Raw genomic sequence first — 25,602 nt, 5'->3', positions numbered from 1 at the left:
AGTGATGCAGTGGCTGCCTCAAGACCAGCTACATTGACTAATGACCCCCTGCCCTGGCACCAACAATCAGTGGAGACCAGGACCCTGAAAGGGCACACCCGGAAAGCTGATGAATATTCTATTAAGACCCTCCCCCGAAGTCGCCCCTAAGATTTCCACCAGCCAGAGAGATAAATATGCTCAGCACAAAGGACCTACCAGGGGAGCACACCAGCACCACCTCCTCCCCACTTCTTCCCTCCAAGGGGACCCCATGAGACTTGCAACCAGGGGAGCAATGGGCAGTAGCAGCTAGTCCCGGGCTTACCTTGAACCTGTCTCCAAGGGCCCTTCTCTCTCTGACTCCTCAGTGAGCCCAAGCAGCCCAGCCTGGGCTCTCCTGTTGCTCCTACACTCTTCCTTGTTTCACAATCTCGAATATATTTTTGCTGCCATCCTGGAGCCAATACCCTTTGACTCAGTGCTTTGTAGCCCTACCCTCTGGGTATCCCCATCCTCACCCCCTTTTCCTTAAATAAATTCTTTTTTTTTTAAATTCACTGTCTGAGATGGCTACTTAGCCTGCCCACACACCATCTACCTTAATCTTTCAAAAGGGTATATGATCTAATAGAGAATAGTTTACACAACCAAAAGCTAAATGCTATCTGTGGTTTCAGAGGGCTGTGGTGTCAAGGCCATGATGGGGGAGAAATACTAAAGAGGAGAGAAGGGATTGCATTTTATTTTATAGCCTTTAGTAGCATCTGAATAATTTTAAGTGAATATGTATTGTCATAACACTTTAGAAGGTATATAAAAAGTTTCAACTATTGCCCGGCTGGTGTCGCTCAGCGGTTTAACTATTGAGTTTAAGGTTTGTGTTACTTTGACAATAAAAAGCAAAAAGGGCGGCCAAAGCAAGCTAAAAATGCAGTAGTTTTTATAGAAAAACTGAATAAATTTGAATAATCAAATTTTCAAACACTACATAGATTCATTTAGCAGCTATTTACTGAATGCCTTCTTTGTGGCAGTCTTTGTACTAAGTTTTGGGGATGCATTGGTAAAGAAAGCAATGGCTTCACCCTCAGTGACTTAGAAAGTCTAACATAAGTTCTCAACTGGGTATGGAAATGTGGGGGAGGGGTAGATATTTTTTGTCCCTAAAATGTCAGATTTTGGGATCAATATTGGCATTAATTGTGCGAGCCAGGGTATGTAAAATGTCTTGCAAACCGTGACGCAGTTATACTCAGTGCAAAACTGTCCTGCCAAAAATGCAATAGCACCTGCAATAAAAAATATTGGGTCAAGATTGCTTTTCACTTAAATATGCTAATTCCAAATATGCCTTAATGAGATGATAGTATAAGTGAAAAAGATTCTTGGTTCTTTTTTCCCCTGCACAGTTTACCTTCTTTGTAATCATTAAAATCAATTTTAAAGAAACAAACTGTCTCTAGAGACATACCTGTCCAATGGCCCATTCCTAAAGCTCCTAAAAAGCTTAAGTAAGACTAAGATGCTAAATAAGGTGCTAAGAAGGTCAAAATCCATTCATGCAAAACTCAAACTCTGGTGACTGTGTGCAGGACTTACCTTATGTTTTATTTCACCATGGCTTCTCAGGATGATGGCATTCTTTCATGTTTGGGCCTACAGGTACCTTGGCATCTGAGTATTGTCCATAATTACATGTTAGCATTTCTCTTACTTATTCCTCTCCTAAAAATAAGGTCATCATCTCACTGTCCCAAAGCTCCCAGGAATCAGGTTTTCTGAGTTCACACAAATTGTGTCTAGGCTTGAAATCCCCCCTTTCAGTGGTTTCATCTGTCAAATCAAGGGGAGAAGATCTGAACAGACAGGAATGCTGAAAATCAAGTTGTATTTACCAGTATTGCTGAGAAATGATCATTTTCCCTTGAAAATATCTTTTGTGTTTGTTCTTTCTTATCTAATTTACTACCCTAGCTCTAAGTCTTAATGTAGACTATTGCACCAGACCCCCCCATCCAACTATTTATTTAGAAAAATGTCCAACCACAGAAAAATAGAAAGAACAATACAATAAAAATCCATAATATTTTTATCACGATTCATTAGTTGCTAATATTTTGGCACATTTATCTTCCCATCCTTCCTCCCTCCTACTTTCTCCCTCTGTCTACCTCTATCTATTATCTATCATCTATCTATCTATCTATCTATCTATCTATCTATCTATCTATCTATCTATCTATCTATCTATCTATCTATCATCTATCATCATCATCATCTATCATCAATCATCTCTAAAGAGACACACATATAAACACAGGCACCATTTTTTCTGAACCATTTGGAATATGTGGCAGATATCATGCCATTTCCAATCTAACATACTAACAAAGTATCTCCTCAGTGTAAAGATATTTCCTATATAACCACATTGTCATTATTACACCACAGAAAGCTAACAATAATTCTATCCCATTCAGTATACCTATTCAGACTTCTTCAATTGTTATCAAAATGTCTTTTATAGATTTTTTTCTTCAATCTAGTAGTGAATCAAGGTTTACTCATATTTGGTTGTTATTATGCATTTATTAATTATTAATCTAAAATACTATCTTTTTCTTTAATGATACTGACATCTCCCTCCCTCCCTCCCTCCCTCCCTAGCGTTCAGGCCAGATGCTTATAGACTGTTCCATATTCTGGATTTGTCTAATTGTTTCTTCCTGATCAGAATCAGGTCAAACATTTTTAGCAAAATCTAAGAAAAAATACGTAGACGCCTTACTGTATCATGTTATGAGGACCAAAATGTGAGGTTGTCTCACTATCAGTGATAGTAAGTTTGGTCACCCAGTTAAGGACCCCCAGGTCTCTCCAATTCTACAGGCACCTTTATTTTATTTTGTTTTTAAAGAAGAATTGTTTAAATCGATTCTTTAGAGAAAGAGGAAGGGAGAGGGAGGAAGTGAGAAACATTGATGCGATAGTGAAGCATTGATCAGCTGCCTCCTGCACCACCCCCCACTGGGGATGGAGCCTGAAAGCCAGGCATGTGCCCTGAGCAGAAATGGAACCAACCACTCTTTGGTGTAAAGGATGACACCCAACCAACTGAGCCACACCAGCCAGGGCTAATGCACCTTTAGAATGACACCTTTGTAAATACCAATCTGTGGGGTGATTTTTTGAGACCATGTAAATATCCTTTTACCCCAAAAACTTTCATTTTAATTTTTTGTTTACATCTACTGACTGTGCTTGCCTGAAACACTTATTTCATTGAGGGTTGAAAAATGATAATTTTCTAATTCTCTATTCCTTCTCGAATCATTAGCTGGTATTCTTCTGAGCAGAAGGCCCTTCCCTTTATTTTCATATTCCCTCCCCACCCCACCTCCCTCAGTGTCACTGTGGACTCAAGTTTTTTTTGTTTTATGGAGACATTGCAGTTCATTACTATGCAGTGGACTTCTAATTCACCTGCAAGCCTTCCTCTAAACTCTCTCGCTCACCCTTAATCCCTCTCTTCTTTCTACTTCTACCACTTTGACAGTCATCTCGTATTTCATGGCCAATCTTTTTTTCTAAGTACTGTTTTTCACAGTTACACGATACAGATTCTCATCTTCTTCTATACTCTTTGCTGCTTGTAGGTCACATGCAAATTCCCCATCCTCCCCTTTAAGGCCTTCCATAACATGGCTTTTACTACACACCTCTCTAGTTTCTTAAGACCTCAGACTTCTGTAATGTGAGGAGAGCTGATCTTCTCCAATCCTCCCATCTGATAGGTAAGAAGACTGAGGCCCAGGGAATAGAGTCACTTGCAGGCTCACACATTTGTCTCAGAGTCAGAATGGAAATGCCTGTATTTGTTCCCCTATATTACACATCTCCTGTCCTAAGCAAACCCTTTGCTGCAGCCAGAAGCTTCATGCACATCCCTCTGCCAATGTCATTCCTCATGGATCTCTTCCCTCTCCCCCCTTCCTGCTTCCTAGGATTATCTGAAATCCTGATCTTCCTTCATGTCCAGGTCAAGTTCCATTTTCCCAGACTGCTTGTTGATGGTCTGTGCTACTCACTTGGCTGTCAGCTCACACCTGGCAGCATCATATAAATTTTCATCCCCTTTTAATGCTTTATTATTATATTTTAAGGTACATAAATAATTCAAGCTCATTTAGACTAATTAAAATAATACTAAAGAACAGCAATTAAATTGAAGATACCCTTTTTTCTACTCCAATTTTCAGGTAACCACTGATAATAAGTTTAATATGTGCTGTCTTTACATTTTTCTCACACATATATAAATAATATCCTCAGCTATATTCCTGATGTCTAGAACAGCACCTGGCACATGTAAGTGAATGAATATATATAGGTGCAAAAGCACATATATTTACCTCCATATATTTAAAAAAATAGATCATATGACACATTGTTGTGTAATTCACTTTCTTTTTCCATTTAAATTAGCCTTTTATGAATAAATGTCATCAACGAGACTGTAAACTTCATGAGGGCAGGACCAACCACTGTGTTAGTCTGCTTGTATTCCTGGGATGGGACACAAATTCCCTTCCTCATAGGTTATTATTGAAAATTATTGTAATTACATGTGCCTGATATATGTCTTCCTCTACTCTGAAGAGGTTTTAAGGTTCACAAAGACTCCTATTTCTCTAAAAAAGCATTATTAACTAGTGCACCAAGGATTTGGTGGCCAATTCCAGTGGCTGATACTAAAAAGAAGACAAACTAGAAAAGGAAATGATGGGAGAAGAATGCAGGAGGAGATAATGCAGGGCCCTGAAAATGAGGGCGTGGCTTTCCTTTAAGGGGGGGTTTCCATGCTGGAGCTGCCCTTTCCAATGCTCTTTCTTGGGAAGTGCTAGCTGGACCACACAGCATACAGCCCCCACTCTAAGAGTCAATGATTTCATACGAATTTTCTCTCTGGCCAATCAGAGAACCAGAAGAAACAGCAAAATCCATTCAAAACTCTCCTGAGAAGACAGGCTTCATAAAATTGAAAGAGTGTGGAAGGAGGGCATCCTCTAGAATTACGTCTCCATCACTTCCTTTGTTCTCTCAAACATATATCAGGGCTTCATAAAAGCAGCCCCAAGGGAATACTGTAAGCATCAGAAAATTTTCCATTTACAGAGTCAGGAATGTATTTTCAGTCATTTAAATCTTTCCTAATTACAACCAATTCCCTCCTCCCAGCCCTCCCAATTTAGCACAGAGCACGCACTCCTTAGTTAAAACAACTCCCCAGCGAAGTCTGAGTTTCCATGGTTAGTTGCGGAGCTCCGGATGTGAACAGAGCCGAAAAGCCACACTCCCGGAGTTAAAGCACAAAAACATCAAGAAATCAGGTCCCACTGCCTTGGTTCACTTCCTCACACAAAGTAAAAGCTCCGTAAATTATGGCAAGGAAGGAAAAGAGAAACGGGAGAACAAAAATGAAAAAAGAGAGGGAATAAAGAGGGAAGGAATCCAGGGAAATTGGATTTCCTCAATCTGTCTGGGACCAGAAATTTAAATGGGGCTGGAAGGAGGTTACTAATAAAGATAATACTAGTAACCAAATATTGGGCAAACGGGTACTTACTGGGCTGGGTTTGTTATTGCTAAGCCTCCCAAGAACTTAGCAGAACTCAACTTTAAAAAGGAAACTGAGGCACAGAGACGTTAAAAGCTTCTGCAACCTCAGAGTAGGGATAAGAGTTGCATCTGTGTGACACACGGACTGTGAGCCGCCCCCACCCCCCACCCGCACACACACTTTCGCTGCCCCTTTCCCAACACTGGCTGCCTGCAACCTCAGGTCTGCAGTTAAAAACCCTGGCAGCCACCTATGCCAGGGTGCTGCTGAATCGACACTCCCCCCTAAAAAACCCCAAATTCCCTCTACCACGATATCACAAAAGGATGCCTTTTTAACAGCAGCTCCAGCTCCTGCCAGTGCCTGTCATCACTGTGGGTCACTTTGCTTTTCCATTGCCGTGAACAGTCCCCTACAGGCATGCTGTCCAGTCCCGGTCCCTAGGGGCTGCTCCCTTCAACCCCGGTTGGTCAGTGCAGGGGCCGGCCCCTCTCAGCCCTTCTGCACTTTGGACTTTGCAGAGAGCTCAGTGACCCCTCCTCACCCCCGCCCAGCGTCTTAATCAATACCAAAGCCCTGTATAGCCCTGTGGCTGCGTGCAGCTTCTCGCACCCAGCGGGCCCCTGACTGTACTCCCCTCCACACCCGGGGCGGTTCGGCAGGGGGCTGCAGGCTCGGCCGCCTCGTGTGGGAATGACCAGCACTGTCAATAAGCACGGCCGGGAGGGAGAAGCAGCTGGCCCCCGAGTCCCCTCACTGCCCTAACGGTGCCAGCAGCGGAACGAAATACACTTGCCGAGCCCTTGTTGCTCTTGGCAGTGGGAGTTCTGTGGAGCCCAGACGAGAATTCCGGATTCTTTAAAATCCCTTTCTCGCTCTTCTACCCTCCCGGTTTAGCATTGCATGCAGCTTCCTCTGGCAGTTTTCTCTTTTGCCAAACGCATAGCCACCTGGAAAAGTTACCACAAACACTGCCCCGCAGAGGTGGGGTCCCCGGATCTCCAGCCATCCTTTCCCGCCCCCCCGCCCCCTCCCCGCCTCAGGCTCTCACCTCTGGGATCCTCTCCGGACCTCCCTGCCTCTGCATCTGTGACTTCACTCCCGTGTTCTCCCTTCCGTACCTTTCCTCTGCGGCTGTCTGTTCCCTCCTCCTGCCGCTGCCGTCTCTCGCCTCTCCTACCCCCTCCCTCGGACCGATCTGCGATCTGCCTCCACTTGCTGCCCTATCCGTTCATTTCCCGTCTCTGGTAGATTTATCCTGCTCTATACTGGAAGGACAGCTTACCACTTACTGTGTTTACCACCTAGCACAGAGTTCCTGGAATTGTGTTGCCCATTTGAAGTCTAAACTGTGAGAGCCCTATAGTTATGCCAATAAAAATAAAAAGTATTCTCATTCCATGAATACAACCAAAACATTGGGTTAGCTGTCAAATGTAGACAAACCTGAGGAACATATATTCAAACTGAAATAACAGACTGATCTCTGCTTGCACTTTGAAATGCCATCATGGGCTGTCTTGTTTATATGTAATGCTCTGTGACTCTATGTCAAGGACAAGCCTTAAGTTAGGGTTTTTCTATGTTGTGCTTCTGGGGAAGCTCCCTAGAATGTATAGGGCCCTGGAGCTGCTGTAAACATTTTTTTCAAAACCCACTTGTTTCTGTCTAATGTGGAACCTTGCTGCATATCAAGGAGAATATTCAAACTCTTTTTTTTTTAATCTTCACCGAGGACATGCTTAGAGCGAGGGCTGGGGGGAGGGAGAAAGAGAGAGAGAAAGAGAGAAACATTGATTGTTGCCTTCCTTAGGCGCCAGACTGACCAGTGGAGCAGGACTGAATCCCCGACCCAGGGATGTGCCCTGACTGGAAATCGAATGGGCAACCTTTTGGTGCAGAGAGTGACTCTCAACCAACTGAGCCACTCCTGCCGGGCCAAACTCCTTCTTAACATTGTCATTACAAGCTGAATGTGCTAACTCCAAGTTGGCCTCCCCATCTGGTCCTTGTTCTTATTAGCACTGGACAGTAGATAGTAGTTTAACTGCGGACTTTTGAGTATGTGCCTAGCTCAAGGTTTATATCATCTCCACAGTAATCTCCATTTGTTACCAACTTTTGCCAACAATTCATTCCCTCTTTAAAGCATGAAAACATTATTGTTTCTATGCAATTTTAGTATGCACCTCAGATACAAAATATAGGGTTACAGAAGCACTTGGGGGAAAAGTCACACTGAAGACATGTGCAATGACTGATAGAAAAGCATGAATGTCACGTTAGATAATAGATGCTTCTGCACGCATACCACCCATGTGCAGGAAATGCATCAGTTGTTAATACTGCTTCTCCTCAAAGTTAGGTGTAATGTGAAAGTCAGGTAAACTAGGAAAGGCATGGCTTTTTCAATGAATAAGAGGCAAAATAAATGTGCATCAAAAGCGTAAGTCACTGAGACAAAGTGTGTATAATTGTACAGTGTGTTTTTTAGGGATAACATTTGTAAAAGTATATGTCGTATGCATAAAAAGTCTTTTTTTCTTCTTTTTGCTGGCCTGTGGGTGTCTGGCCATGTAGTTTTCCTTTCTGAAACACTAATCCACCTGAGGATTAATAAGTGGGTGGTTCTCAAAGCAAAGAACTTGTTTTTGGCTTTCTGCCATCTAGAAATTCCTGGCTAATGTTGATCTTTACCAATAGTTACAAGCAGTAAAAACAATTAACTTTAATATTTCCTTAAAGTAAATTGTTCTACAATTATTTATATGTGTATGTGTGTGTATATATATATTATATATATATATATTATACATATATATATATATATATATCTAACTATAAATAAGTTAGGATAATTCAGTGGTTAGATTATGTGCTTGTATGTCCCAATAGGTGGCAACATCCAGGGATAGGTATATTTTACTTATTTATTTTTAAATATGTTTTTACTGATTTCAGAGAGAGGAAGGGAGGAGGGAGAGAGATAGAAACACTGATGAGAGGGAAACATCAGTTGGCTGCCTCCTGCACACCTTCTGTTAGGGATTGAGCCCACAACCCGGGCATGTGCCCTGACTGGGAATCGAACCAGCCACATCCTGGTGCATTGGATGAAGCTCAACCAACTGAGTCATATGGGCTGGGCAGGGTAAGTATATTTTAAAGGATGCTCAGTGGATATAGCTCTAGTTTCTGTTACCAGTTAGCTTTGGAATTTTGTGTTTTAGTTCCTTAATTTACTACACAAAAAATATTATGCAAAAGTTCATGAGGTCCCATTCAGAGTTATGATTCTGTGATTCAATCATGTGGTTAAAATATACATACATACTGTAAGTTGTTTAATTTTGCAAACAGCTAAGTACCTCTTCTGCCTCCTTTTACTATAAAAGGATATCTATTTATTTACTCATTCAAACATTCATTCTAGAAGAATTTATTTGGGATTTCCTCTGTTTCAGGTCTTATCCCATACCCCAGGAGGCTAACATTGTTTAGACAGCCTCTGTTCTTGAAGAGCTCTGGGTCTATAAGAGGATCTGCTATTTTATAGAATTTCATCTCAAAGGCCTAATTGTAGAAAGTCAAAGTTTTTCTGCAAAGAAATTAAAATGTATCCATAATATTAAGTGCTGATAAGTGGTATTTCATTTCGGAGAGTCTTCCCTTCCCTTCCCTTCCCTTCCCCCTTCCCTTCCCCCTTCCCTTCCCCCTTCCCTTCCCCCTTCCCTTCCCCCTTCCCTTCCCCCTTCCCTTCCCCCTTCCCCTTCCCCCTTCCCCTTCCCCCTTCCCTTCCCCTTTCCCCTTCCCCTTTCCCCTTCCCCTTTCCCCTTTCCTTTCCTTTCCTTTCCTTTCCTTTCCTTTCCTTTCCTTTCCTTTCCTTTCCTTTCCTTTCCTTTCCTTTCCTTTCCTTTCCTTTCCTTTCCTTTCCTTTCCTTTCCTTTCCTTTCCTTTCCTTTCCTTTCCTTTCCTTTCCTCCTCCTCCCCTTCCCCTTTCCCCTTCCCCTTCCCCTTCCCTCCCTCCCTCCCTCCTTACTTCCCTACTTCCCTCCTTCCCTTATCTCTCCTTTTCTGCTTCTCACTCTCTCTCTCTCTTTTTTTTAAGTCAATGGGGGCTGTGTGATAGAAAGGCAAGTGTGGGGTTTTGTCCAGCAGATTCAGGTTTGAAATTTGGGCACTGCCTCTTATCTGCTGTGTGATCCTGAGCTAGTCACCTGCTCTGAGACTCCATTTTCAAATCTATGACAAGAATACCTATTTCAAGAGTTGCAGAGTTAAAGCGATGCATATAAACACCTACTCAATGAATGATAGCTATTGTTTTCAATATTAAAAGTTGGAAAATATTCCTGCTTTATTTAACATCTTTTTCGAGTAAACCAATGGAGGCAGCTTTTTTTGGCCTGAACCCTCTGAAGACTCTTTATATCCTATTGCCTATGGCTGTAACCTCTACCCAAGAGTTCTAGGACCAAAACATCTGTGAAGATTCTGTGGGTACTAGATAGACAGGAATCACATTAGTTTCAACTATACAAAACTGCCAGTATTAGACTTGAACTACAAAACTGGCAATTGCATATGGTTCAACCTCATACTACTACTGATACAACTAAAAGCAAATTTCACTTTTTAATGGAAATGGCATGTAAAATTTAAGAATTGTTTTTTGGCCCTAGCTGGTTTGGCTCAGTGCTTAGAGCCTGAAGGGTCCAGGATTTGATGGCACGTTCAATCCCTGGCCCCGGTCGGGGCATGTGTGGGAGACAACCAATCAATGTGCCTCTCTCACATCAATGTTTCTCTCTCTCTCCTCCCCCTCTTTCTCTTTCTCTCTTTCCCTTCCACCTTCTCTGAAAAGCAATGAAAAAAATATCCTGAGGTAAGGATTAAAAAGAAATTGTTTTTGGGGGGATTGTTTCCTGGTTAAAAAATGTAAAATCCATTTTATTTGCTTTTAGATTAAGGGATAAATGGTGAAATAAATCTGCTTGGTTCTTTTTTCCAGAGTAGTTTTAGAAGGTTCAAATTTGAGTTTGATATTGTGAAAATTTCAGCCTTAGGCAATGGGGTAAAGGAGGTGAAAATCCATATTTATTGTTGGCTATTAAGAAAAAGAGCAAATCTTGGACTATTTTAAGAGAACAGCATTAAGATTGCCAACTAATGAGCTGAAACTTGTTCTGACTGTGACACATTACTGAGCAAAAGATTAGAGGAAATTAGTATAAAGAGAGAAAGAAAGACTTTTTTTTGGCTCTATACGTGGGAAAGATGGAGGATTGGGAGTGTGTAGGAGAAGTGTGAGGATATGTGGGAGAAGAAGTATTTAAAATGTTCAAAAGAAACTAAAATGGGGCAAAAAAATGTATGCTGGGGCATAGGTTTTAGGTTTTCAAAACCAGCTATTCAGACAAGTACCTCTAGTGTTCTCATCAGAACCCTTTTTTAGTAGCCTCTGAGCTTCCATCTGGGCTGTCTACTGGGCTGGGAACGCTCTGTCTTGTTGATAGCAACATGTCACATGGTCACCGTGGCCTTGGGAAGCCCAATTCAAACCCTACTTCTTCTATGAAATTCTTCCTAGTAAGTAAAGAGCATTTACTTCCTTTGTCCTCAAAACTAAGCAAAAGACTTCTATTTCTCCCAACTCCCTACTCCCAGGTGCTTTGTAATTGGTTTGTGTTTGTGTTTAGCAGTAATGTGTGGTCTAAGGAATAAATCTGTCCATCTGACATGGCCTCAAGACCACTGTGTCTACATTTATTTGCCTACAATGTGCCAGAGGCTATGCCATGTACTGGAATCAATAAAAATAAGACTTGGGTAGATGACAGCCTTATAAAATGTAAAAACGCGCTCATGCTATAAAAGACTTCATTACATTTCTGAAAGTCTTTCCTCATAAGGGCTATTGGAAACCCTATAATTCTGCCATTTGAAATTCAGTGGTTCAGCCGTAAGCTTGTTATATATTTAAATCTTGATATAGTTGGGATAATTCATTGCCTTTTTACTGACATACAACCTCAATGTGAACTGTTGCATCTGACTGATCAAGAAATAAAGGAATCAGTCACCCTTAAAGGCTAAATGCTATTTCAAGGGAAATAATTTTGAATCAATGTACACTTGAGGACCAGTTTATGACACACCAGATGAAGACAACTTAAAGATGATAACACATTTTAGTTCTAACGTTTTCAGGAGTAGAAAGAAATACTCTTAATATCCTTTGAGATTTAATAAAAGTTCCATATTTTGCAGGAATACATTCTCCCAAGCCCTGTAAGTCCCTGTGGTTGGTCAGCGGGCTCTGCTTGAGTAACTACAATAGGGTGAAATGAGACTCTCTCTCTACCTACCGGTCTTAGCATAGTGAAGACCCACAGTAAAAGCTCAGTAACACAAGACAATGGATATTTGGTGAGATGAGTGACTTGTTCAAGATTACTTAGACGTTATAAACAGAATTTGAAACCCAAACGGTCAGATTCACTAACTCTTGCTTTTAGCTGGCACCTCTTTTGGTTTTGATGCATTTTCTGGGGCAACACAAAGCAAGTCTGCCACAGGCCTTAACCACACAGCAAAAACAAATGCTTTATTAACACAGCAACAACAACAAACAGCATTTTTTAAATCCCTCCATGTGCCAAATGTTTCAGTAAACATACATGCCTTATATTGATTCTTTCCCATAACAGCTCTATAAGTAAACAAAATCATCATTTTGTCGATGAGGAAACTGAGGCACAGAGAGAAGTAAAATGCCCAAGTTCGCTATTATAAATCCAGAGCCTGGATCCAGACCCACTTTTTCCCCTTGTGTATATACTTTTATCTTTATATTGTAGAGGTATTTGCAACTTTTAAAAATAGTATATAAATGAACAGTGTATAAGAGAGCCAGAACAAAATAATTAGTATGTACTTAAAAGAATTAGAATTACTTCCTTTATTTTCCAGCTTAGAATAAGATTACTTATGACACAAGGAACACCTACTTCATACACCCTTTTGGACCAAATGGCAACTACATATTTAGAGAAGACAAGTATTGTACATTAGAGGTACCAAAAACACTTCTTTTGATGCAACCACTTAGGAAATGTAAAAAGTAAGCATCACCCAGCATCTGGATGCTAAATAAAAGAGCCAAGGGCTAAATAAATAAGGGAGTCACTCTACCTACTTCCCTGTTTCTAACTTTTAGCGGTTTAAGTTTATTCAAAATCTTAACATAGTCGGTCCCATATCTATGACCTCTTTTTTAATAACTTTAGAATGGTAGCTCTAAGCAACTCTATAGCTTGAGCTCCTGAATTTCCCAGTGTTTCTGCACTGTTTCTCAAAGGGGCCTTCTCTTCAGGGTTCAGCTTTAGCTTTATGAGGTCTTTAAAACCATTATCTTCCAGGATACAAGGGATACTGAGGGATACTTCTTCATGTATTCCATAGAGGCCCTTACTTAAGGTGGAAAATAAATGTCCTCTTCTAGGATTTTGCATTAAATCAACCACAGATAAGCTGATGGTCCAAGATGTATTCCCTATCATTTTAATAATCTCATAGGCACTGGAATCACTGTTCAGGATATTTATCAATTCCTACATACCTGAGTTCAGATCCTTCAACCAGTAATGTTAACTCCACACAGAAACACTTGAGTCTCCATGCTCTCCAAGGGTCTACCCATGACAGCTTTCAGGGTGGTTCAGTCAAGAAATGAAAACAGGCAGTCGGACACTTTCAATAATACAGTTTTGGGGAAATTCACTCAATTTTCAGGCTACATAAGTTAAGCTTGTCCACTGGATTGGAAACAATATTCAGTTTGTAGCACACACTGTATTGGGTAATACTGGAAATTATTAATTGAAACAGGGCCACGTTTCACGGTATTAAATTAAGGCATGTTTCTCCTTTTTCCTGGGATGCACCTGCTGTGATAATCACTAAATTGGTGTTTTCAGTGACAAGGTAACCTTTTCATGAAAGGACTGCCACGTTTAAGATTCATTGTCCCACCTTTCCATTTGCTTCACCCACATCTGCAAAGACACGCTCATCACTCAAGCCTCCTAATAAAATGGTGATAGCCCAGGCGGTGCCAACTGATTCAGTTCCTGTAATGGAGAACTTACTCTGATGAATGACCTTCTCAGAAGTGAAATTTGTCATGAATTCATGCTTGACAGTTGCCATCTTGGAGTCAAGTGTGAAAGGCCAGTTGAGCCTGAGGGAGGCCTGCCACCTACAGGGGACACAGAGCCATCCCAAGTGAAGGAACCCCCTCTTGTAGCACCCACTCTCCAGCTGGCCTGCAGGACTGCCCAGCTCCAGCTCATGATGGCTCACCCAACAGGTGGAGGAAGACTGGAGGGCAACTCACTGAGTGTAAAGGGAGGAAGCTGCTGAGGGTTTTAGCTCCCCCTCTCAGCTGGCCTGTGCATCTGTGCAGGGCCATGCCCACCCCGCCCACATGGGCCTCACCAGGGCCTCCAAAAAGGACTTCTCATGTCTACTCAGACTGTGACTGTCTAGGGTCTTCTTTTCTAGTAGGTGAATCCTGGAATGACCGTTTACAAACATGGATTGGTTTCCCTATTTTACATGCAAATAGGCAACCCAGATTCCTGGAATTATTAGTTGTTTATCTTTAGTGTTTGCCAAGTTGGGCCCACTCTTTCTGACTCCAGAGCTAATAGCTTTAAGTATCACTATTTCTAATTTCATCCCCCTTGATCTTACTCTCCTCAGGACATCCCAATTCCCCTTTCACCCCCCAGTATATCATATACACTAGTCCTAATCCGTGGCTTCTTGATTCCTTTATAAAAAATGCAACTAGAACGAAACATGTAATCCTAAGAAGGATCTAACCAGTGTGGGGTCCAGAAGCATTTTTCCTAGGTACATTTCTGTAAATAAATTCTAGGTAGGTATTTTGGCTGTATCATCAGATGGCTACTTTGTAGTCACCTAAAACCAAAACACCTTCTTCTAAGGAGCGGCTGCCATTTATCTTCATTCTAAACTGATGCAATTAATTTGGGGACTGTATTTTCTCAGACTGTTTGTTTTAGCAAGAACCCTCGTAAGCCAGGAAAATGTAAGCAGCCAAGGATTTGTGCCAATCGTTTGCCTTCTTGCAGCTACTTACTGTTTTAGCACCTTTGAATCTCAGTGTTTTTACTGGAAAATGGGACAAGAACATACTCCCTGCTAGCTTTGTGGGAGGTTCAAATGCGATAATGCACAAAATGTAAGGTGGTGTTATTATCACAGATAATCTGAGTTTTAATACCATATTAGAAAGGTAATTATAACTACTAAGCCCATAATCACAGAAACTATAACCTGTGGGTCCTAAAACTATCTCAAACATAAGGTCACCTATTCAGGCCCTGGCCAGGTAGCTTAGTTGGTTAGAGCATGTCCCAATTCACCAAGGTTGTGGATTCGATCCCCGGTGGTCAGGGCACATACAAGAAGCAACCGATGAACACATAAATAAGTGGAACAACAAATTGATGTTTCTCTCTCTTTCTCTCAAGGCAATCAGTAAAAATACTTAAAAATATTTTTAAAAGATCATCTATTCAGATTTTAATCAAAAACCTTTTTTTTTTTACAATTCTATTTTCCCTTTAAAAGATGTTTAGTTTGCTTTCATTGCCCTCTAGTGGTTGTTACACAGAAAACATAACTACATTCTTTTACATTTTTATTTTGGGGATGCTGGGCAGTCTTACAAACATTCTTCAGATATTGTTAAGTTATACACATTCCTGTCAGTTGGTAACCTTTCAAGGGTCAACCAATAAGGTCAGTCCCTACATCATGAGATGTACAATGCTGCACATTACTTGCTGTACATTATTTTATTAGGTCTTCACAAAGAACCTACTGACTTAAAATAATAATCCGACTTTATTCATTCATTAAATACTTACAGGATATCTATTATATGTCAGGACAACAGAAGAGACTGTGTCCTGGATTATAGCCTCGTGAGGAAAATGGGTTATTAAATATATCATGACAAATGAGCGTGTAAATGTTGTGATAGGGAAAGTACTGGGTATATGAGTGCATTAAGAAACCCTAGCCTGGAGGCATTTCTGCATGTTTTGGGAGGGTGGAGTATGATTTATGAGAGCAGGCATTTAGAGAGCGTGACAAGTAATGTGAGATCTGAAGAATGAATGGAAGAGTTATTCAGGAGGAGAGGTTGGCTGGGGAGAGTGTTTGAAGGGAGAGGATAGGATCGATGTTAAATACGGTTAGATAATAGAGAAAGTCGGGGGGGCGCTTCAAAGATGAGGTTGGAATTTCTTAAAAAAAAGCTATATTGGGGAGTTTAGACTTTAGCTTGATGGTCAAATTATAACCAATGAACTCAGACAATGAATGGATTTAATTTTTAGTTTTTAAATTCTTATTATTTAAAGGGAAAATTTTTAGTTATTAATTATAAAGTAATTGTCCAAAAAGCTTTCAGGGCCTCTTTTTTTTATCACCCAAGTTTCTCTCAAACACATACAGGGGTAGACACAAGTAGGTTGATAACAATAATAAATAATAAATAATAAATAATAATACAAGAATAAACTGTTTCACATACTCACAACTGTAAACCTACTTTGCCCACCCCTGTACATTCCTGGCATGCTGGAGCTGGAAGGGACTTTGAGATCATTAAGTTTCCCTCCTTTTTCTTTACAGAGAAGCGAGGGGGTCAGGAATTTCCTCAGGTTGCATTGAGTGGCTGTGCCTGGGAAGCTTTCCTAGCAGCGTCTCAAGCTCAAATTCCCCAGCCTGGGAGGCAGAGGCCTGACTGGTCTCCTATCGCTCATGTCTTGTTGGCTTGGACTGTTCAAGATTCCTGAGTGTCCTGACTTCTCTCCTTTGCACTGGACTTCATGCTCCTCATTTGTGGTCTGATGAAAAGATGGTTTACCTTAGACTCGAGGGGAGGGTCTAGGAGAGTCTTCCCGCCCTAAAGAGAGCATAATTCCCCAGACCACAGGTCAGGTGGAACTCCCTCGCTATGGGGGACTTGCACTAGTATCTTGAGGACATATCCATGGCTTGATCTTCACTGTATCTTTATAGCAAAATAACACAGGTGCTGAAAACTCCTATAAAGTTTGTTATGGACAGGGATGGGTGAATAAATGAACAGTGGAATATCTTTTATTTTTAAATTATTTTTTGTTTTTACAAATTTTTAATGTTTTTCTATTGATTCTTTCTTAGAGAGAGAGAAAGGGAGAGGGAGAAAGAGAGAAAGATCAATGTGAGAGAGAAACATCAATTGGTTGCTTCCCAAACACACCCCAACCAGGGACCTAACCCCTGCAACCTGAGTATGTGCCCTGACTGGGAATCGAACCAGTGATCTTTTTTTTAAAAATATATATCTTTATTGATTCCAGAGAGAGGAAGGGAGAAGGAGAGAGAGAGAAACATCAATGATGAGAGAGTCACTGATCGGCGGCCTCCTGCACGCCCCCAACTGGGGATTGAGCCTGCACCCCGGGCATGTGCCCTGACCGGGAACTGAACTGCGACCTCCTGGATCCTAGGTGGATGCTCAACTGCTGAGCCACACTGGCTAGGGCAAGATATCTTATTTCTTAACAGAAGGTTTAAGTAGATGTTAGAAAGGGAATGAAAGGTGTATTCTCTTAATAGCATGTATCAGAATTTTTCTCAGGGAAGAAACTGAGTTTAGACAATACAAAGATGAGCCACCAAAGGTGAAAGGAGAGTCTTATCAAGTAAGCAAAAATTATAGTTGTATTCTCTTTAAAAAAAAAAAAAATCCTAAGAATTTGAAGGTAGTAAGAGATTAAAGAAGACAGGTCAGGAGGGAGGGAAACAGAGAAATCGGGCAGCATGGGGCAAGTGTTCAAAGGACTTTAAAACCAGAGATACATGAAGCTGAATTAAAATGTTTTACATGTTTGATGCAGAACACTGCCACCTTTTTGAGTCCTAAGGACTGTCTACTACACACAAAAGAAATGCTAACGAACACTCAATTACGTTTATGTTAGATACAGAAGGAAGCTGCTTTTCTGGGATGTCTGTGATTCTGGGGACACCTGACTCATGTCCATGTATGCTGAATATGGGGGCAGATCAAAGAAATGAAAAAAATTCAGCTCCCACCTTCCTTAACTCTATCATAAATGTGTCAGTAGAATAATAAAAATACATGAAAAAGTAGCAATGGTTTAGTGCAGCTTATGTTGCACATGAAATATGAGAGATATTGGCAATAAATGGTTTTTGTAGTTTGGATCACAGCATCATTTCTAACATGGCCCAGCAGGAATGTTTCCCTCCAGGGCAGACTTTGAATGTAGAGAAATAACAAGCAGTTAAATTATGTGGAGGGTTAACTATTGGTCCTTCATTGACCTTTCTCTTTCTTTCCTTCAAGCAGGAGAGTCATTCCATCAATCTATGTTAGAAAGGATCAACAGTTCTCACTCTGAGATTTCTCAAGCCATTTGGCTCTTAGGTCTCGTGGTTGGTTCTATGTGCTTTGTTACTTGTAAAAATGGAACTCTCACTATATATATAGAAAGAGAGAGAGAAAGCAACAAAGTCACAAAGTCTGTTTTCAAATTTGAGTTTGCCTTTCATTCCTTGAATTATATTTTGAAAGTCTAGTGTTATGATAACAACCAGTTTTAATACTGTGGTCAAATACTATCAACAGCACTAAAGCTCAGCCAATAGACCAGACACCGTTAGTAAATACAGTTTTGTGTAAAATTCTTTACTGCCATCTTGTGGATTCTCAGGAAATAACTTCAGTCGTAATGTGCTATTTCTTGTTCTAGGTTCATTTACTGTGTTAAGTTCATAGACCACAGTATATGAAAATAACTAGAAAAATGTACAAGAAAAGGGCACCTAAATATCCAGGTTTCCATTTAATTTTACCACTTTGAATGCATGCATTATTTAACTTCACCTTTCTTCATGAAAAGTGTGGAGTAAGGGTGTGTGTGCATGTGCACATTGTGATGTGTGATACATGCACACGTGAGTTCTGTATAATGCTAGACCCTTGGAAGGCTATGCATAAGTGCATTTTAATAATCAGAATTATAAATAGAATCCTCTCCCTTCTGCCTTTACAGCTGTTTGACATAGAAAATTAGTATGAGGAAAACCTAATTAGGCAGGGCCCGCTGGGAAGGAAGAAGGTTGTATGGACATAGCATGCTTAAAGCCAGGGCCGCTTGTAATTAGAACTAGACTGTTGCTCTCTTCAAATGACATTTCCTATTTGGCTTAAAAATACAACCACTACCAATTATCCTGGGCATCTTTCCCAGACTCCACATTACCTAAGCACCAAGAGATTAATTCAGCAAGCCCCAGTGGTCATTTCTGGACAAAATGACTTTGGATTTAGTATGAGAGGGAGAAGGGGTTAGAGGTATTTATTGTGCACATACTATGTGGTATGTGCTTCACATAGTCTGATTTCTATCATCTCACAGGGTGAAACTCTGAAACTCAGAAAGTTTAAGTAAGTTGACCAAGATCACACACTTAGTAAAAGGTGAGGCTAGGACCTGACCCTAGGTTTGCCTGATTTCAAAGCTAGTGTTTTTTTCAATTTCCAAGTCAACCTCACAAGGTCTGTCAACCCTGATCATGCTATTCCAGTGTGAGGTTGTGCTTTATAATAAGAAATAAATATTTGGTTTTCATTCCAGTTTCTGGCACAGAATTCCTAAAACCCTTGAAATCTCCTAAGTGCTGAGAGTGAGTGACAAAGGTGTCTTTAGTTATGTTAATGATGTACCTAAGGGTGGGGGCTGGTTGCCAGGAGAACCAATCTTATGGTTGGGTGGCTGGAACTTTTGTCCCAGCCCGCAGACTTGCTGGGAGTAGAAATGGAATCAGTCACCTATGGCCAACGATTTAATCAGTTTTGTCCGGGTAATGCAGCCTTCATAAAACCCCAAAAGGACAGGGTTTGATGAATTCCTGAGTGGAACAGGTGTGCCTGGAGAGGACATGGGAGCTCTGCACCCTGTCCCCATACCTTGTCCTATGCGTCTCTTCCATCTGGCTGTTCCTGAGTTATGTCCTTTTACGATAAACCAGGGATGTAATAGGTAAAGTGTTCCTCTGAGTTCTGTGAACCCCGGAGGGGGTTGCTCCAATCTATAGCAGGTCAATCAGAAGCACAGGTGATAACTGGGGTGTGAGACTGGCGTCTACAGTGGCCTAGGGGTGGGGGGATGGGCAATCTTGTAGGACTGAGCCCTTAACCTGGGGGATCTGATACTATCTCTGGGTAGGTGGTGTAAAAATTAAGTTAAATTGCAGGAGACCCAGCCGGTTTTGGAAAATTGCTTGTTAGTGGGGGGAAGTGCCCCCTCCCCACCACTGCACATGTTGGAATCGGTGACTACAACCTTCACTCTCCTTAAAGCCTTTCCACAGGTTCCTGCTGCTCGTTCATCCTTGCTTGCTTTTAAGGCCTTGGATGGTGTGTGCTGCGCCTCTTTCCCGGCTAATCTCACCTCTCCCCAAGTTCCCTCTCATTCTCTACACCCTCATTACCCTGCACACGGCTGCTCTCCGTTGCCTGGGCCACCAGACATGATGATCTTCTACTTCACTTTTCCTCCCTTATCCTGCCCCATGGCCGGGCCTTTATACATCTTTTCAGCCCAAGATAAGACATCACTTCTTCAGAAATGCCTTTTTGGTCGCCTGGTCTGGGTCAGGTCACCCGGTTTGTGCTCCCCAATATCTGTGCACACTCAGAATGCAAATTGGCAAACTCTTTGAAGGTAAAGATGGTGCCTATTGTCTTTGCCGCTATATTTCTAATCCCTGGTACAGTGTCACATCCAGGGTAGGGCAATGTATTTGTTTATATTTTTCTACATATATTTTTCTTATATATTTTCTTTATAATTTTCTATAGTTTTTCTTCCCCAACAGAAGTAAAAATAATAGGTTGGAGACCATGCCCCATTTGACCTGTTCCTCATCTTTTTTAAAGACCAAAATGTGGATTCACCTGAAAAGAACCAATGATCCATTTAATCATTTGTTAGAGAACCTCTATAGCTGTTTAATAAAGCTACACAGACTTTTCAAGACAAGGGACACTGGTTTGCAAATCCCTTTACCTCAGAAAACAGTTTTAATTATTTTGGGGCCCAAAGTGCTTGAAACAGAAAATCATCAGCATTAGAAATAAAGTCTTCATGGTCCACAGACATTGGCAGAGTTGCTGCCTTGCCCTTGCCTGAGTCTCTTGTGGGCATATTGGGGTGAGCAGGCTTAGCGAAGGCACTGCCAGCTGTCCAGATGCAGGCCCAGGCCCCTCCCAGTGGAGGCTACTCCCCACAAACACTTTCTATTGTGTATGAAGCAATTATGATTCTCAAGGTTTTATATCTAAAATATTCCTCAAACAGAACTCAATGACCCAAGTGATCTCTAATAGACATTTATCATATACTGTTCAGTGTCCAAATATCCTTCATATTTTGGGCCAATCCAAGGTAGGAAGGAGACACGCCTTATCCCCCATTAGAGAAGCTGTGGGGGTGGGGACAAATATTCCCTTTCCCCATCTGTCGGTACCCACAGCATGGACAGGCCAAGCAGGCGTTCTTATTGGGAACCTGGAATTCCCACACTAAGGTGTGTGGAGAGAGAGATTTTCTCACAGCCCCTCCAGCAGATGTGGCCTGGCCATAAGTGCCAATAGTGATGGCCTCAAGAGCAGGGTCCTTAACAAACTGTCCTTCCACAGAATTTCCTCCTGGCCCTGAGCCTGGTTTCCCAGGCTTCCTAAGGATCCAGTGAACTATCTGTTATTTCTCCAATAAATTCCTTTCCCATTTAAGTCACCCACGGCTGATATCTGTTGTCTGGAGTCCAGAACTCAGGAGAGTGAACGCACTGTCCAAGCTCCCATCAGGCACAATCCTAAAGTAGTTAGCATTACAGGTAAGACAGCTGGTGGTGACAGAAGGAGGCATAGCTGGCTCCGAGTTAGAAAATCAGTGAACTCTTTAGTTTCCTACTGTACAAAAATGGTCAGGTGATCATTTTCCTTGCTGTCCTGAAGGGAAGCTGTGAGGACCAAATGAGACAATGCCCATAGAAAGGGACTTTGTACCTAGAAATGATGATGGTGGTTAGGAATCGATTAGCAAAATAAGTTGGTCTGAAGCAAAACCAAATTGGAACTAAAAGTCAGTCCACTTTTGGCTGAGGATCACTCCTTCCTTACAACTTGAGCTCTGCCTGCAAGGTTGCCCCTTTATCTGGGCTCGGCTGTCATCGCTCATTTTCAATGTTTGTGTGAAAAAGGCTCCGGGTTAAGTGTCTGCTTTTGAGGCAAGTGTAGGAGCTCAATCACTTAAACATTTTTCTGTAAGGAGAGTAGATATTATAAACAGATTTTAAACAAACATCATGTATTTAGCATTTAGTATACAGTATTTATTTAATATTTTCTTGGTCTATGGGAATTCTTATTACTCAATAAGAAAGAGAATTTGCCTGATTTGGAAAATATATTCCATTGGTAAGAGAGATAAGAACTTTAAGATATTCTGAATCTTCAAGACAGAAGGAGTCCTTTGGGTCAACAGTCCAGATGAATACAACTGAGAGAGGCTCTAAGATTCGCAGCTGCTTTCAGAGAAGTGGGCAAGGATGTCTCATTCATTCATTCACTCATCATTCATTCATTCATTCAACACTTGCTTAGTCGCTGAGTTCTATGCTAATTAATGGGGTGCAGAGATGGATGAGACACAGTCCTTGCCCCCAAGAGAAACTTCAGTGGTTCGAGATGCTGCTTCTAAGTCACCTCAATCTTAGTGTGTATGTGTACAATGGCTTCCTGTGGTGGCTCATATGTCTCCTTGGGAATGTTCTGTTATTTCAGGCACTTATGTTTTCCTCACTGCCTGAACGTAGAGTGCAGACAGCTTCAGACATAAGCAAACTGCCAAATTCAATCCTCCTTCGTAAGTCTGGAATTGCAGAAAAGAACAGCTTTAAAATCAGAGACAACAGTGGTTCATACACCACTGTCATTGCTGATTATGTGTGTGTTCTTGGGCAAATTGTAGAATTTCTCTGAGCCTTCAACCTGATAAGGTTGTTGTTAGGATTCAGTAAAATTATGGTGCCGTGTCCAGCTCAATACTTAGTGCTAAGCTCATACTCAAGAAATATTAGGCATTTTATCCCTAATTCTCCACTGTTCTGGCTTCCTCAAGACCCTCTTTGCTGGGAAGTTTCTGTTCCCGAAGCCTTTCCACATTCCCAGGTTGGGCCAAGGACAGTCTTTCTTTTGTGACCATATGGTCCCCAGAACTTACCATTAGCACTTTCTGTGTTATAGTGAAAATACCCAGTTTATGTGTTTGCCCCCCATCCTGAGGCTACCTGTTCACCAAGGACATAATTATTTTTTTCATGTTGTATCCTCAGTGCCTAGTAGCTTTTGGCACCCAGTCGATGCCTAGTAAATGTTTGCAGATTGGTTTTATATGAATAGGTTAATAAGTTGTGTGTAAAGAATATCTCTTATTTAATGCTCCATCACCCCCTCCTAAAGTTACACTTCAGTTTGATGAGGATCTTTCCAGTCTTAGGCATTTGGGTTGAACTCTCTCCGTCCTATCCCCTTAGCTCTGCAAATAATATTTTAATGTGAAATAAAATACCTGCCTGAGTTTTTCTGGGGATTAGTGTAAGGCAGAATTTCTAAAAGTATGAGTCCATTAGATAGTAAATCATATTCCAGAGAAAAATATTTTTTAGTTAAATAAGGTTAGAAAATGCTTTCATAGCATTTCTTTATTTGCTGGAGGACTTCTCAGGTCCTTTATTTTATTATGAACTCTTTTTTAAGATGCATTTTACAAACCTGGTATTATAAAGAACACACTTGTAGAAATCCCAGTACCAGTTGTACAAGAGCTCTAACTGGTATCATCAAACTGAATTTCAGACTTTTGAAGGCTGATGAAAGCTGAGGTCTTGAGTAGTTGTCCTCGGGTTATCTATTAGAGATACGGCTTTAAGTGCCTGTTTCCAATGTACTATTTTGGCTGCATCTCTACAAGTTGTGATACATCATTTGTTTGTGACATATTGAGTAAGCAGCCCTTAAGGAATGTAACTGGAAAATAGCAATGTTAATTTTGGTTTCCTACCATGCGTGCAAAGTTTATTGAGTTTCTTCATTTGACATGTGTTACACATTCCCTCTTAGACAATGGGGATGCTTCCTAAGTGGGGCCTGGGGATCCATGAGTTCTCTGCTCCCTCCCAGGTAATAGAAGGCCCTTATTCATTCTAAGTTCCTCCGCAGAGGAAATTCAGTACTTGCATAGGCATGTGCTGGGAGCTCACACACATCAACATGCTACTTCTCTTGTCACAACAGTGAAAGACATCCATATGGTTTGTCAGTAAATAACTGAGCCCTCCCGAGTGACCCACACCACCCGCTGCCAGAAAGAACCCACCTCCCATAATTCTGCAGCTGCGGCACTGGGGCCACTCATTGTGCAGGCTGGTGCCAAGCTGTATGCGCCAAATTGCGAAATATTTTGAATAGTTCCCCTGACTGGAGTAAAAGAAACAGCAAGCGTGGCTGGGGCATAAATGGGGGCAGTGGAAGTGGTGTACCCAACCTTGGAGGCCTTGTCAAGAATTCTGGACTTTTAAGAGTAACAGAAAACTATTTAAAGGTTTTAAGAAAGGGCAAGAAATGACATGATAAAATATGCTTCTTAAAAGGGGCATTCAAAAGTCAGAAATTCAGTCTGATGACACCAGTTCCAGCTATTCTCAAAGTGGTACAAGTGTGCTCTGTATAATGCCAGATCTGTGAAATTCTCCTTAACAAGCTCTTTCCAGAGACTGGAAGTGGGTATGCGATGGAGATGTTTATACAGCTCGGGCAACAAACAGGAACGAAGGACTCACAGGGCACAGCCAGGACCCGCTGAGTCCCTGCCCTCTGGCAGGTGGGCCACGGGTCAGCCAGGGTGAAGCCAAGGCTGAGGCAAGATCCCTGCCCCAGAGCCTCTTCACTGGCCACTGCTTTTATTAGAGGTGGTCCCTGAGCAGGGGGGCTGTGAGCTCTGCATCGGTCAGGAAGACAAGTCCCACAAATCTTGAGAAGGAGCAGAGGGGCAGGGTGGGAATGCATAAAAAATATGCGATATTCAATGTCTTTCAAGCTAAAGATGCTCAGTATTCCCTTCAGCAAATACTGTTTCTTTGAGGAAAGGGATAAGACAGGCCCTTGGTGACAAAGCAAGTCTCCCCATTTTTTGGGGGGAAGCTGTGAAATGACCCTTCACCTGAATATGGATGTTGAATCATCCCAGTTTGCAGGTATGTACCGCTGTGTTTAAGCTGGTGTTGGTCTCTGTGTCATTTTACCCTTCTTTCTGGGGCTGGGGGAGGTGGAGCTGGTGGTGCTCAGCCAGAAAAAAAAATGCTCTCCTGGCCATGGATGACCAGAGCTGGACTGAGGCTTGTCCCGGAGGGAACGGCAGAAGCTTTGCTGGAGTCTCGGTGACTCCTAGTGTTGAGGACAAGAGGAGAGAAGCTAAAGGTGCTGCTTAGGTGAGACTGGTAGTTGAAGCTGTTGTGCTTTTGGAAACAAGGTGACAGAGCAGCACCCAGCTGGGAGATGCTCTTGTCCCTATCTCTACACGGGTCCCAGAAGCCTCTCTGGCAAATTGGGGCATGCTGGCTTCAGGAGCAGCGAGGAACGGCCCCTTCAGACACCCTCAAGCACTGGAGACTATGAAGCAAGTCTCCTTCGTGGGGGTGAGGGCCAAGCCTGAGAGGGAAGGACATGGCTCATATGGCACGGTCCCTGCAAGGGCTGGGTTTGTAAGCTCTTACGAGGACCACTGCATGGGGATTTCAGGCATCATGCTAGAAGGGAT

The 25,602-nt window shown here is 41.8% G+C and overlaps 1 protein-coding gene and 1 pseudogene across 2 annotated transcripts in view; both read right to left on the bottom strand.

Annotated features, from left to right (window-relative positions):
- The window catches only part of DLG2 (discs large MAGUK scaffold protein 2), a 1,615,022-nt gene that overhangs the window by 287,584 nt on the left and 1,301,836 nt on the right, over window positions 1–25,602 (bottom strand). The window lies entirely within an intron of this gene.
- On the bottom strand, window positions 12,912–13,956 carry LOC148091961 (L-lactate dehydrogenase A-like 6B; annotated as a pseudogene).

Source organism: Miniopterus natalensis, chromosome 11 (assembly GCF_054644295.1).
Source record: "Miniopterus natalensis isolate mMinNat1 chromosome 11, mMinNat1.hap1, whole genome shotgun sequence".
NCBI classification, from domain to species: domain Eukaryota; kingdom Metazoa; phylum Chordata; class Mammalia; order Chiroptera; family Miniopteridae; genus Miniopterus; species Miniopterus natalensis.
Note: the sequence above shows the minus strand (reverse complement) of the source record. Positions and strands in the feature narration are given on the sequence as shown.